This window comes from Zingiber officinale, chromosome 1B (genome assembly GCF_018446385.1).
Source record: "Zingiber officinale cultivar Zhangliang chromosome 1B, Zo_v1.1, whole genome shotgun sequence".
Taxonomy (NCBI): domain Eukaryota; kingdom Viridiplantae; phylum Streptophyta; class Magnoliopsida; order Zingiberales; family Zingiberaceae; genus Zingiber; species Zingiber officinale.
In genome coordinates this window covers 105,772,351-105,786,828 of record NC_055986.1, presented here as the reverse complement: position 1 = coordinate 105,786,828, position 14,478 = coordinate 105,772,351, and the positions used below count along the sequence as shown (strand labels likewise).

At 37.0% G+C, this 14,478-nt stretch overlaps 1 non-coding gene across 1 annotated transcript; it reads right to left on the bottom strand.

The window, feature by feature from the left end:
* Positions 1-10,161: 10,161 nt before the first annotated feature.
* On the bottom strand, positions 10,162-10,267 carry LOC121993933. The gene has a single exon (XR_006115501.1). It is a non-coding gene; the product is annotated as a small nucleolar RNA R71 (small nucleolar RNA).
* Positions 10,268-14,478: the final 4,211 nt, after the last annotated feature.

Below are 14,478 nucleotides of genomic sequence, written 5' to 3'. Positions count from 1 at the left end.
GTGCCACATGCTTGGATGTTGTGTTTAACCTAAATTGAGCTCTAAAGGGTTTCGGCCACAAGGGTTTAGGAAGCTTAAAGCCAAGATAAATATGATACCATGTTTCCTATGATAGGATAATCACAAGATACACCCTTATGCTCAATATGTATGCTTGTGATTTATGACTTATGATATGATATGCATGCTTTTATGATATGATATGCTTTGTGCTAAAAATATGCATGCTTATGTTATGATATGTGGTTAAATTATGCATGCTTTAATGCTATGTTTAGTGCTTAAAATATGCATGCTTCCATGATATGCTATGTGGTTAAATCATGCATGCTTGATGATATGCTTTATGCTTAAGATATGCATGTTTTTATGATCTATGCCTAAGTGATGCATATTGTTATGACATGATGTATGCCTAAGTGATGCATACCTTTATGATATGATGTATGCCTAAGTGATGCATACCTTTATGACATGATGTATGCCTAAGTGATGCATACCTTTATGATATGATGTATGCCTAAGTGATGCATACCTTTATGACATGATGTATGCCTAAGTGATGCATACCTTTATGATATGATGTATGCCTAAGTGATGCATACTTTATGACATGATGTATGCCTAAGTGATGCATACTTTTATGATATGATGTGTGCCTAAGTGATGCATGCTTTTATGATACATGATATGTATGACATGTACTTTACTTTATATGTGAGTGGCTTGTACCAAGGGTGGGCTCCATAAGCGCCCCGGGGACTAAGGACCTCGTTAGGGATGGGCTCCTAAGTGCCCCTAGGACTAAGGGCCTAGTATGTTTGCCTCGTAGGGTTCAAGACTTGCTACCTTGGACCTACAAGGTTGCGCGCAATATGTAAGTGGTACATAGCCGGGATCCCCCTTATGTTGAGATTACTTTCAAGTATATATGTAAAAGAAAATGGTTTTAAAGATCATGAGACATACACATGTTTTTTCGGATACATGTTTTCCAAAATCATATTGCATACACCTTATGATTATGCTATGTTTCATGTTATGCTCTTGATTATGATATGCCATGATAAAGTATGATTATGTTATGTTCATGATATACCTTATAGACATGTTTCGGCCATGGATTTGTTGATATTTGATACATTGATTTCGGCCATAGATATGATGATGCCTTGATGTACATGTTTCGGCCATAGTATGATGCTTTGATATACATGTTTCGGCCATGCTTTGATATACCATAATACTTGTTTGTTATGCCATGTCTAGCTATGGTTTATGCAATGCACTATGTATATGTTTCGGCCATGGTGATGCTTGATATGCTATGACTAGTTGTGATTATATTATGATGCATGATATGCTTGAATAGAATGCTATGTTATGCCATGATTAGTTGAGATTATGACTTGTTGATGCATTCTTGATTATGTGCTGATTGTTGGTTTTAGTGAGTAGGAAAGAAACTTACTGAGCCATGAGTGCTCATAGCTTACTTTCCTTGTACCACAGATAAAGGAAAAAGCTGGATGAGTTAGAGGAGCAGCAGGAGGGGCAACGAAGATGTGTGTGGCAGTGGCTAGGCAACCAAATAAATAAGAACCTGCTTAAAGTTTCTTTAAAGAACTATGCATTGGTATTTTATGACTTGTGATACCTAAACATGTATGGCTTGACATTATGGTTCCACTGGATTTGATGTTATGATTTTGATGCCATGTGATAGTATAGTTCAAAAGAAATTTAAAAGAAAAGTTTTTATTAAAACTATAAAAATTATTTTAAGTCTTCCGCTGTTTTAAAAAGAAAAATTTATACGTAGAGTATCGTAGCCCCGTCCCTTAGGGTAGTAGGGAGGGCGGGCGTTACAGGTTGGTATCAGAGCCAAGTTATTGCCAGCTCACTACACACACATCAAGCCTCCTACCTGCCGCTCCAAGTAAGAATGTTTATGTTAAATTTATTTGTTATATGTTTATGTTTGATTTTCTTGTCATATGCTTATGCTTTATTTTCTTTACTACATTGCTTATGCTTTATTTCCTTATGTTACATTGTTTGTCATTATATTCCTTATTTTTCCTTATGTTGTTTATGCTTTAGTTCATGTTTTACTTGCTTATGTTTGATGCTTTATTCTATGCTTTTAGTTATAAATTAGATTAGGATTACATATTGGTAGGTTAGGAATAATACCATAACAAGTAAATAGAAACACACCAGTACGTTAGATTGGCTAAAATCGATAACCACTTACACTAGTCTATTTCTTTTAGATAAACATGGTTAGGACACGCAATACCCGAACCGGAGGGACAGTGACTCCACTAGATCTGACGCAGGTAGTCGCAGACCTCCAGCATCAGATCGCAGAACAACAACAGCTGATCACTACCTTAATGGGTCAGCAAGGCAACCCAGTTACCCCACCGGTGAATCCACTACCTGTTATACCTACAGCCGCACCAGTGCCCCCGGCAGCCCCTACTCCGATGGTCCGACAAGAGGCCTATCTACTTCAGTGGCAAAGGCTTAAACCGGAAGCATTCTCGGGAAACTGTGAACCATGGGATGCGCAAGCCTGGCTCAAAACCGTGGAGAACATAATGGAACTATTGGATTGGCCTGAACACGAGAAGGTCAAATGCGCGTCGTTCAGTCTTACCGGAGATGCCCGGATGTGGTGGGACAGAGTAAAGGCGAAAAGTCAAATAAACCAAATGCAGTGGACAAATTTTGAGACAGAGTTCTTAGAGGAATTCTTCCATATGCGAATGACCAACAAGCACTATGACGAGTTCACTAAATTCCGGCAAGGTGATCTGTCAGTTAACGAAGCCGTTAAGAGGTTCAATCGCCTAGCCCGACTGTGCCCAGAACTAGTCCGAACCGAAAAAGAAAGGGTCCGGTTAATGTTAAAGATGCTCCGACCCGAGATAGCTCTGAACGTAGCCAGCGGAGTTAATAGACCGCAGACTGCAGAGGAGCTAGTCAGCAGCGCCCTGATTACCGAGCACTATCAGGAAGCAATGAATAAGGGCAAGAACCAAGCACTGACCGGAGGACAAAAATCGCACAGTACCAGAACTGACTGGAAAGGAAACTCAAGTGGGAAAAGGAAACAGTGGAATAAAACGAAAGGTGGTCCGGCCAATAAGCAGACTAAGTACCCTCAGTGTGCCGCATGTGGGAAGATGCATTCTGGAGTATGTCTTCTGAGCACCAAAAAGTGCTACAACTACGGAGGGGAAGGTCATTTGGCGAGAAATTGTCCTACTCAGTCTCAGGCACTACCTTCGCAGAACTTCCAGAACAGGAGTGCCCCCACACAGCTTCACCAGATGCAAGCTGCCATAGAAGGGACTTCAATCAGCCAAGGAAGATTAGAAGCCCCTCCCACTATGACCAATGCCAGAGTCTACTCTCTCGCTCAGGATGACGTGGCGAACGCCTCTACTATCGTCACAGGTCAGATATCTAATTTCAGTCAGTATGCTAGAATTTTATTCAATGCTGAAAGCGAACTAATAAGGGAATCCATCGAGAAACTGAAACATGTTCCATATCCATTAGTTGAAACCATGTCCGGACGACTCTCTACCCTCACCATAACACCAACGTTATTCGAGAACATGTTAGAGAAGCAAACCAGAGACACGAGCCTTCAAAGAATTAAACAAGAGACCGCAGAAGGAAAGAATGACGGATTCCGTATCGCAGACGATGGAATATTATACCTCAGGGATCGATTATGTATTCCAGAGGATCCAGAGTTGCGAAAGAAGATACTGGAAGAAGCCCATACAACGCCTTATGCAATGCACCCGGGTTCCACTAGGATGTACCAGGACCTGAAAAAGAAATTTTGGTGGTCCGGTATGAAAAGAGAAGTGGCTCAGTACGTCAGTACTTGTCTGACGTGCCAAAGGGTAAAAGCTGAACACCAGAGACCCGGTGGATTATTACAACCTGTCCAAATTCCAGAATGGAAATGGGAAGAAATCTCCATGGATTTCATTTCAGGTCTACCCAAGACGACAAACGGGTATGATGCTATATGGGTGATCGTGGATAGACTGACGAAGTCTGCACACTTTTTGGCGATCAAGATGACTTATTCAACTGAACAACTAGCGCAACTATATGTTAAGGAAATCGTCATATTACATGGTATCCCTAAGACCATTATTTCTGATAGAGACGGATGTTTTGTCTCGCACTTTTGGGAGTGCGTTCAGAAGGCCCTCGGCACGAAGTTGTTGTTTAGCACAGCCTTCCACCCACAGACTGATGGGCAGACTGAAAGAGTAAATCAAATATTGGAAGATATGTTAAGAGCTTGTGCCCTGGACTTCAAGGGGAGCTTGTGCCGATATTTATACCTGGCAGAATTCGCCTACAATAATAGCTACCAAGCTACTATTGGAATGGCACCTTACGAAGCTCTATATGGGAGGAAGTGTAGGTCTCCTATATGCTGGTATGAAAGTGGTGAAAAGAAGGAAATGGGGTTCCGAACGGAACTTATTGATGACACCACCCGAGCTATGCAAAAGATCCGTCAACGAATAGAAACTGCTCAGAGTCGGCAGAAGAATTACGCCGATAAACGGCGTAGGCCGCTAGAATTCAACATCGGAGACTTGGTATTCCTTAAAGTATCCCCCATGAAAGGGATAATGAGGTTCGAAAAGAGGAGCAAGTTAAGCCCACGATATGTAGGACCGTACCGGATTGTAGAAAGAGTGGGCCAAGTCGCATACAGACTAGAACTACCTCCAGACATGGCAGCCATTCACAATGTGTTCCATGTATCGATGCTCAAGAAATGTACTCCCAGCATAGATCAAGTGATTGAGCCTCAGTCGGTACAGGTGTAGGAAGACCTGAGTTACGAAAGTAAACCCATCAAGATTCTAGACCGAGAAATAAAGAGGTTGAGGAACAAAGAAATACCCTTAGTAAAGGTATTGTGGCGGAATCAACGATTCGAAGAAGCCACCTGGGAGCGCGAGGACGATATGAAACAAAAGTACCCGGAACTATTTTAAAGTTCGAGGACGAACTTTTTAAGAGGTACGGGGTACTGTAATACCCACTAAGCTTGTAAGATAAATATATGAATGTGGGTTTTGCCTTAGAAAAATAATAGGAAGTGAGTTGAAGCAAAAAGAAATAAAATGAAATAAAAAGAAGTGAAGGTCAAGGATTGAACCTTGAACCTCTTATATTATATTTCATAGAATTAATGGGTAATAACCAGTTGGGATAGGAATAATATGTTGATAGCAAAGGAGGGAAACTTATGATAAAGATGAGAGTAAAAGCTAGCCAAAAGGAAATAAGAAAAGAACAAGAGAAAGGCAACTTGCCTTCCTCCCTTCCTCTCCTTCTTCCTCTTTGGTTTTTCCGAAATGTTTAAAGAGGAATTAAGGGGATTCATTCCCCCTTATTTCACTATGAATGATGAGGATAAATAAACAAATAAAAATAAAAATAAAATAGAAAAAAAAAAGGCTAAGGGAGAAGGAAAGCAAAAACTAAGTTTGCTACCTCTTCCCCCTTAACATAAAAGAGAATATGTAAAGGGAAAATTATATTTTCTCTCATTTTTCTCATTCTCTCCTCTCCCTCACCGAAACCTCAGTTCCCCCTCTCCTCGATTTTCGGCCCCAAGCCAAGGTTTTCTCCTAAGAAAACCTAAGATACAAGGAGGACTTAGCAAGGGAATCAAGGGAAAGGAACTAGAAGAAGAGGCTACTTCTTCTTCACCATACCTTATATCCACAAGCGAAAAGGATGTAAGCTTCCCCTCACCTGTGGTACAAGGATTTTATGTGCTTTTCGGATTTTATGAAGATTTTAAAACCTAGAAACAAGTTTGAGAAAATTCGGCCAAGAAGAGCTTTCAAAATCTAATGATGTTTAAACTAGTCTTCACTACATGATAGATTTTTCTATGCTATGTAAAGGGGTTCTCCTTCATGCTTTTATACCTATATGATGCTTGATCAGAGGAGTATTGAACCCTAGAATTTCGGCCAAAAATATTCTTAAGAGGCTAGGGAAATTTATTGTTTTACCCAACTAGTACAAGGTTCTCCCTATGAAATATTAAGGATCATGTATTAGTTTTCTTCCTTAGAAGATATTTGAAACTAAAAGAAAACCCACTCATATGATTCGGTCAAGAAAGGGTTTAGGGTTAGGAAGACCTTTAAATTTAAATAACCATGCTCATGTGATAGAATACAAAGATCTTAAAGGATTTGTATGCTTGAATATTGCTAGAATTTCATGAACTCCTTCATAGGGTTTTTCGGCCATGATGAGATGGATAGCTTAGAAAAGCTTAAACAAAATTTTAATATGCTCAAGACCTCTGTGATGTTTAGATATGAAAGTTGTTTAATGCCCTCATGCTTAATTAGGGTGTAGAAAAATTAGTTGCATGACATATAACATGTATGACCACAAGGGGTCCTAGCTTATTCATGAACCAATTTGTATATATGTTTCTTAGTAACTTTTGCTATGAAACTTACTTAGGTTTTTCATGCTTTAGGCCACTTAAAAAACTAGCTAAAGAATGGTAGGTTTCGGCCATGAGAAAAAAATAAAAGAAAAAGAGAAAAAGAAACCTAGAAAGCCTAAGACACAATTCATATGTATACTCATTATGCTTGTCTTTATACATGCTATGAAACTTGTATAAATTCTCATGCTTTTAGGCTATTTGAAGCAAGTTTATATTCTGTGAGTTTCGGCCAAGTAGGGTTTAAAAGACGTAGAGGCCTTAGAAATGAAACCAAATGTGTTAAAAGTACTTCTTATGGAAATAGGATAATGTATTGATTTTGTCACATACTTGTATAATTTTTCCATGATCTAAATGGACCATTGTGAGTCTCGGCCATGATGTTTTAGATGCCCTAGAAACCCTAGGACTTAAATTAAATATGCTCATGTCACTCTACATGAAATATGATAAGTAGAAAGCCAAGGTTCAATTGCTATATGTTGTTTTATGACCTAAAATGATGCCAGGGTATGTTTCGGCCAAAACTATTGTATGATGCCTTGTATGGATTTATGCATAATGTTAGTCCAAGTTCACATGCTTGTATGCTTGTTTGTAGCCCTAATGAGAACTTGTTAAATTTCGGCCATGACATATGTTAAGGGCTTAAAGAACTTAGAAACTAATTCAAATGTGTCAAATGTGTTTACCTTGTTCCTTGGTAAAAATGTTATAAATATGATTTAAAGTTGTCCATGCTTTTATGTCATATGGAACCTTGTTTCACACCTTAAGGTTTCGGCCATATGAAATTAGGGACTTGAGGAACTTAGAAACTAAGTTAATCATGTTTATAATGCTTCCTATGAAAATGTTATGATGATAATTTAGGTGCCACATGCTTGGATGTTGTGTTTAACCTAAATTGAGCTCTAAAGGGTTTCGGCCACAAGGGTTTAGGAAGCTTAAAACCAAGATAAATATGATACCATGTTTCCTATGATAGGATAATCACAAGATACACCCTTATGCTCAATATGTATGCTTGTGATTTATGACTTATGATATGATATGCATGCTTTTATGATATGATATGCTTTGTGCTAAAAATATGCATGCTTATGTTATGATATGTGGTTAAATTATGCATGCTTTAATGCTATGTTTAGTGCTTAAAATATGCATGCTTCCTTGATATGCTATGTGGTTAAATCATGCATGCTTGATGATATGCTTTATGCTTAAGATATGCATGTTTTTATGATCTATGCCTATGTGATGCATATTGTTATGACATAATGTATGCCTAAGTGATGCATACCTTTATGATATGATGTATGCCTAAGTGATGCATACCTTTATGACATGATGTATGCCTAAGTGATGCATACCTTTATGATATGATGTATGCCTAAGTGATGCATACCTTTATGACATGATGTATGCCTAAGTGATGCATACTTTTATGATATGATGTATGCCTAAGTGATGCATACTTTTATGATATGATGTGTGCCTAAGTGATGCATGCTTTTATGATACATGATATGTATGACATGTACTTTACTTTATATGTGAGTGGCTTGTACCAAGGGTGGGCTCCATAAGCGCCCCGGGGACTAAGGACCTCGTTAGGGATGGGCTCCTAAGTGCCCCTAGGACTAAGGGCCTAGTATGTTTGCCTCGTAGGGTTCAAGACTTGCTACCTTGGACCTACAAGATTGCGCGCAATATGTAAGTGGTACATAGCCGGGATCCCCCTTATGTTGAGATTACTTTCAAGTATATATGTAAAAGAAAATGGTTTTAAAGATCATGAGACATACACATGTTTTCCAAAATCATATTGCATACACCTTATGATTATGCTATGTTTCATGTTATGCTCTTGATTATGATATGCCATGACAAAGTATGATTATGTTATGTTCATGCTATACCTTATAGACATGTTTCGGCCATGGATTTGTTGATACTTGATACATAGATTTCGGCCATAGATATGATGATGCCTTGATGTACATGTTTCGGCCATAGTATGATGCTTTGATATACATGTTTCGGTCATGCTTTGATATACCATAATACTTGTTTGTTATGCCATGTCTAGCTATGGTTTATGCAATGCACTATGTATATGTTTCGGCCATGGTGATGCTTGATATGCTATGACTAGTTGTGATTATATTATGATGCATGATATGCTTGAATAGAATGCTATGTTATGCCATGATTAGTTGAGATTATGACTTGTTGATGCATTCTTGATTATGTGCTGATTGTTGGTTTTAGTGAGTAGGAAAGAAACTTACTGAGCCATGAGTGCTCATAGCTTACTTTCCTTGTACCACAGATAAAGGAAAAAGCTGGATGAGTTAGAGGAGCAGCAGGAGGGGCAACGAAGATGTGTGTGGCAGTGGCTAGGCAACCAAATAAATAAGAACCTGCTTAAAGTTTCTTTAAAGAACTATGCATTGGTATTTTATGACTTGTGATACCTAAACATGTATGGCTTGACATTATGGTTCCACTGGATTTGATGTTATGATTTTGATGCCATGTGATAGTATAGTTCAAAAGAAATTTAAAAGAAAAGTTTTTATTAAAACTATAAAAATTATTTTAAGTCTTCCGCTGTTTTAAAAAGAAAAATTTATACGTAGAGTATCGTAGCCCCGTCCCTTAGGGTAGCAGGGAGGGCGGGCGTTACACTACATGAGTTCAGTTAAGGTTTCACTGCTGTTTAGTTAATGTTTCCTTGTTAATGTTTAAAGGTTTGGCTAGTAATAAATTTCTTTGCAATGCGTCACCAGTAGGAGTAGTCATGACCGAATTATGCAAAGATTTATATATATGAACACAAGTTCTGAATGCCATTATGAAGATTGTAACATGCATGAGATACCTGTGGTGATGAATGCAGTATGATAAAGGTCTTGCTGATTTTGGGAACTTTTCTTGGTAACTGTTTTGCATGCTATTATTATTATATGAGTTTTTGTCTTATGGAAGCATTGCATGTGATGTTCAATTGTTGGAAACTGATGAACAGTACTTTTAATTTGTAGAATGAATAACTATATTCCTTTAATGAATGCAAGTTAACAAAAGATGTAGCAAGCAGTAGAAGTATTTAAGCTTCATCTGTCCGTATGTTATGCTTACTTGTTGCTTCACTTAATTACATGTTTGATCAAGATAAAAAAAAAAAAAATGTATCAAGAAACTATATGCTACTACTTAGAGGCATGTTCTGATATGTTCCCGATATTTTGAAGTATCTCTAGTATTAGAGTAAGTAGTACCAGTTATGTGTAGTTAGCAGAATCAGTAGCGGTCACCCTCAGAGTAGTAGTAAGGAGGGTGGTCGTTATAGTTAATTTTCATGATACAAGGTAACAAATTTGGAGGAGAAGTATCAGAAAGTCCTTATCTGCATCTCGAAACATTTTTAGAGATTTTTGATATGGTGAAATGTGAAGGAGTGTCGGCAGATGTAGTTCGATTGATGGTATTTCCTTTCAGTATCAAGGATAAAGCAAGGACTTGGTTATATTCTCTCTGTCCTCAAAGCATCACAAGTTGGGAACAATTGGAGAAGCAATTTCTGAATCATTTTTTCCCTCCAAGCAGAATAGTGTATATGAGGAATTGCATAACAAATTTTGCTCAGGCTTAAGGAGAATCATTATTTGAAGCATGGGATAGAGTTAAGAGTCTTCAAAGACAGTGTCCTCATCATGGTTTTGAAAAATGGTTGATTTTGCACATATTCTATGGGGGAATTTCTTTCTCAGACAAGAGTTTATTAGATTCATCAGATGGAGGTTCTTTTATGGACAAAAGTGTAGATGAAGCATATATGTTAATTGATCAAGTGACATTGAACCTCCATGAATGGTCGAACATAAGTTGGATGAAATCTCCCTCAAACAGTCAAGAAGTGCAAGCCATAAATGATATAGAGTCTGCCAAACAAATTGTAACTCAACCATCTATGAGTTTTGAAAATCACAAGTCACAGAACGGGGAGTTCAAACATTTAGGGGCAAAGATTAAAAGTATTGTTTCAAATTGGTTTAAAGAAGATCCCCCTCCTTCGCAGACAAGATCTAGTGAAAAGTGTGATGATGTTGGGTTGAGAATTGAAAAAAATCATGAAGAACTTCTGAAGAAGGACATGTTTAGAATTGAGGAGAAGAACAATAGAAGACCACATGAACTCAGTTCCATTATTCCAGGAGGTTCCCAAATGTCACAAGTACCTTTCCCTCAATGATTGATCATACCAACACTAGATAAGCAAGTTGAATCTCCTCCACAAGCTAAAAGGGAATATGGGAAATTAGAAGTACCTTTCCCAAGACCTTCACTAAGGGTTCCTTTTCCACAAAGGTTAGTGGGGATCAATGAGAACTATGACTTTAAAAAATTATGTGACACTGGTAAGGTTGAGTGCAGATTTTTGAATTTGTATAAAGATGAAGACTCTTCAGATGAGGATTGTGAAGATAATGCAGTGGTAAATAAGTTTTCAGATCTACCTCCAAATTTTATAGGGTGTTATAGTGACATTGAACTTTCAGATGATAAATGTGATTGTTGGTTGGTCCTAGGAAGATCGTACCAGTTTCACTGTACAAAAATTTTGTACAAGTGTCGAACCTTTCCTAAACAACCTATTGTGTTCTTTAGAAATTAATATTAGGAATCACAAACGTAACTTAATATTATTTATTCCAAATTTAACTTATCTGTTCTTAATGGTTTAGATTTGAATCGTAAGCGGAACTTAACACTATTGATCCAAATCCACCTATGTTATAAAGTTGATTAAATATTTATTTCTAAAATCGGCTCCCAGGTCAAACATGGCGACGCACTAGGCCTTCTTGGGTATGGGATCATCCACCACTGCCTCGACAAAGCCTTCAATAGAAATTCAATATTTAATTTCCTAGAATAACATTAGGTTTAACCAAAAAGAACAATCAAATCACAAATCCAGAAAACAAAACAAAAGAAACACAACTTCAAAACAAATCCGAAACTCTAGAATCGTATGCCTCTTGTGTTTGGAATTCTAACAAAGAAGAACTAGTATGATGCGGAAAATAATTACTAGTTATACCTCTTCTTTGTATGCTAATAACCTCAAGATCTTCTGTCGTATTCCTTATTGGACCGTGATCGTTCGATAGAGGGGGGGTGAATATAGATTACGAAAATTTGTCGAGTAAACGCAGCAGAAAAAGAATAAGAAAAGAGGACACAGCTAACACAGTCGATTTACTTGGTTCGAAGCCTGTGTCGACTCCTACTCCAAGGCCCGCACACAAGGGTGCTTTTGTTGGGTAATTACTAATAATTCAGAATCAGAGTTACAATGAAAGTACAGGAAATATTAGTAACGAGAATACCGACAGTTATGAAATAATAAGAAAGGAACAGAGCTTTGTCGGAGTAGCGTCACAACGTCGCAAGAGAGAAGATTGTCAATTCTGAGTTGTGTTTTGAGCTCCGCCTTTGACCCTCCTTTTATAGGATGCTCGAGGCGCCTGGATCCCTTTCGGGCACCCTAGTGTGACGTAGCAGTCTCAACCAGCGAGCTCCACGTGTCAACGCTGCGTCTTGGATAACACTTGCCTCTGGGCGCCCGGATCCCTTCCAGGCGTCCGGATCCCTTCCGGGTGCCCGGATCCCTTTCGAGCGCTCGGATCCCTTCCGGGCGCCCGGACCCCCTTTCTCCAGAAGCTCCTTTTCCTACAAGACAAGGTTAGTCCGAGGCAATGTATATCCTGCAAAACAAAGTGTTAGCATAGTTTAGAGTATGACTTAGATTCCGTCTTTCCGAGACCGGAATCTAGTCAAGATCTCGACTTAGAGTTCTGAAATGGTTCTAAGTCAGAACGGCGCCTAAGTTCCCTTCCTGGGAATGCGTCCTCAGAGTCACTCCCTTCCTGTGACTTACCTTTACTCACCTGCCAGACGTTCGGTCAGCCCTTCGACCCATCTGGACTTCTCGCCAGCTATCCGGTCAGCCCGTCGACCTAGCTGGACTTCGTGTCAAGCGTTCGGTCAGCCCGTCGACCCGCTTGGACTTCTCGCCAGCTATTCGATCGGCCCGTTGACCTAGCTGGGCTTCGTGCCAAACATCCGGTCAGCCCGTCGATATGTCTGGACTTCGCCTGCACACTCGATTAGAGTGTTAGACAACAACAAACCTAACTTAACCTAATTTGTCATTCATCAAAACCTGAGTTAGACCGTTAGTGCTAACCGCACCAATAATCTCCCCCTTTTTGATGGAATGACAACCTGGTTAAGTTAGTGAAAGAATATTCATGTGAAAAACAAGCATGGTTTTTTAAGGTTTTAAGTTAGTTCTTAAATTTGACATTTTGCTACTCTAACTTAACCACCTATCCCTCCCCCTTTGGCATTCATCAAACCAGGACAAAAGTCACATAATCAGTAATGCAGAATATAGAAAATTGTAAGAAATGATGTCAAGTTAACTTGGGGGAGTTTTAAATTTAAACACATAGTATTTTAGCTTTTATTTCTTAGCTTTTGTAAAATAACTATGTTTTGAAAAATGGCTAATTTAGCAACATAACTTAGTATTTAGTATATTTTGAGTAAGTTTGAAAGATACTGAATTTGCAAATTCAAGAAAAAAAAAATTAAAAGCTAATTTTCAAGTATAAGTTTAGATAGTCTAATTTTCAAACATAAGTGTTTAAGTTCCAAATTTCAAAAAAAAATTTAAATTTTCAAAATAAGTTTCAACTTTGAAACACTTTACAAACAAGAGTTTTCAAAACCAAAGTTTCAAGATCAAGGTTTAAATTTTCAAAATAAGTTTCAACTTTGAAACAATTTTCAAACATGAGTTTTCAAAACCAAAATTTCAAAACTAAGTTTGAAAAATCTACTTTTCAAAACTAATTAAAACTAAGTTTGCAAAAGATTCAATTTTCAAAAACTTAGTTTATAAAATCCAATTTAAAAGCTTAGTTTTATAAAAACTAGTTTTCAAAAATAGATATATCAAATTAGATTTCCAAAGATCAGATTTTAAAAAAAAAAAAAAAAAAGACATTACTTTTAAAGCGGAGAAAATAATTTTGGTACTAAGTATAAAAATAAGTTGATTTAATCCTCCCCCTGAATTCAAAAATTATTTAAAATAAAGCTTTTGAAAATATTTTCTAAAAATAAGATTTTCAAAGTAATTTTTTTTTTGAAAAATAAACCCCCCTGAATTTGATACTTCTTTAATTTATTACTCTCCCTTCATTTATTAATCTTCCTTATTTTATTACTCCCCCTTAATATAATGCTAAGGTGTGGGTGTGTAAAATTTCAAAGCCCTAATACATTTTTCTAATTTAGTAACACTTATATTATTTACATAATTATCTCTGTACCCTTGGTATAGTTGTTTATTTGAGTTTGACTAATAATTAATTTTAGATTCAGACATTTAAGCTTTAGTTTAAGGTTAAGTAAGATAAGATTTTATTAATTCAATAACAATTAGGTTAACTTTTACTTGACTCAATAATTTAATACTTATTTAAAATAATTTAACCTTTGTATTAATTAATTGAATTGGTCAATGAAAATGTTAGTTATAATTATTATTATTTTTTTATTTACTTCCTTTTAAGTAGGATTAATTTAGTTTGAAGTTAACATGAAGTTAAAGTTATTAAACACAGTTAAGTAAGGTTTAATTCATGTCAATATTAGTTCTCAACTAAAGTTAGACTTAAACAATTACGTTATACATAATTAGGTTTAAAGTTTAAGTTAATGGAATTTAAGTTTTTAAGATAGGTGGTGTCTAAGTTTTAAAGGAATTTAATAGAGTTTATTATTATTATTATTATTATTATTATTATTATTATTATTATTTTTTAAAGGGATTTCTAACGGGATTTCAAAAACAG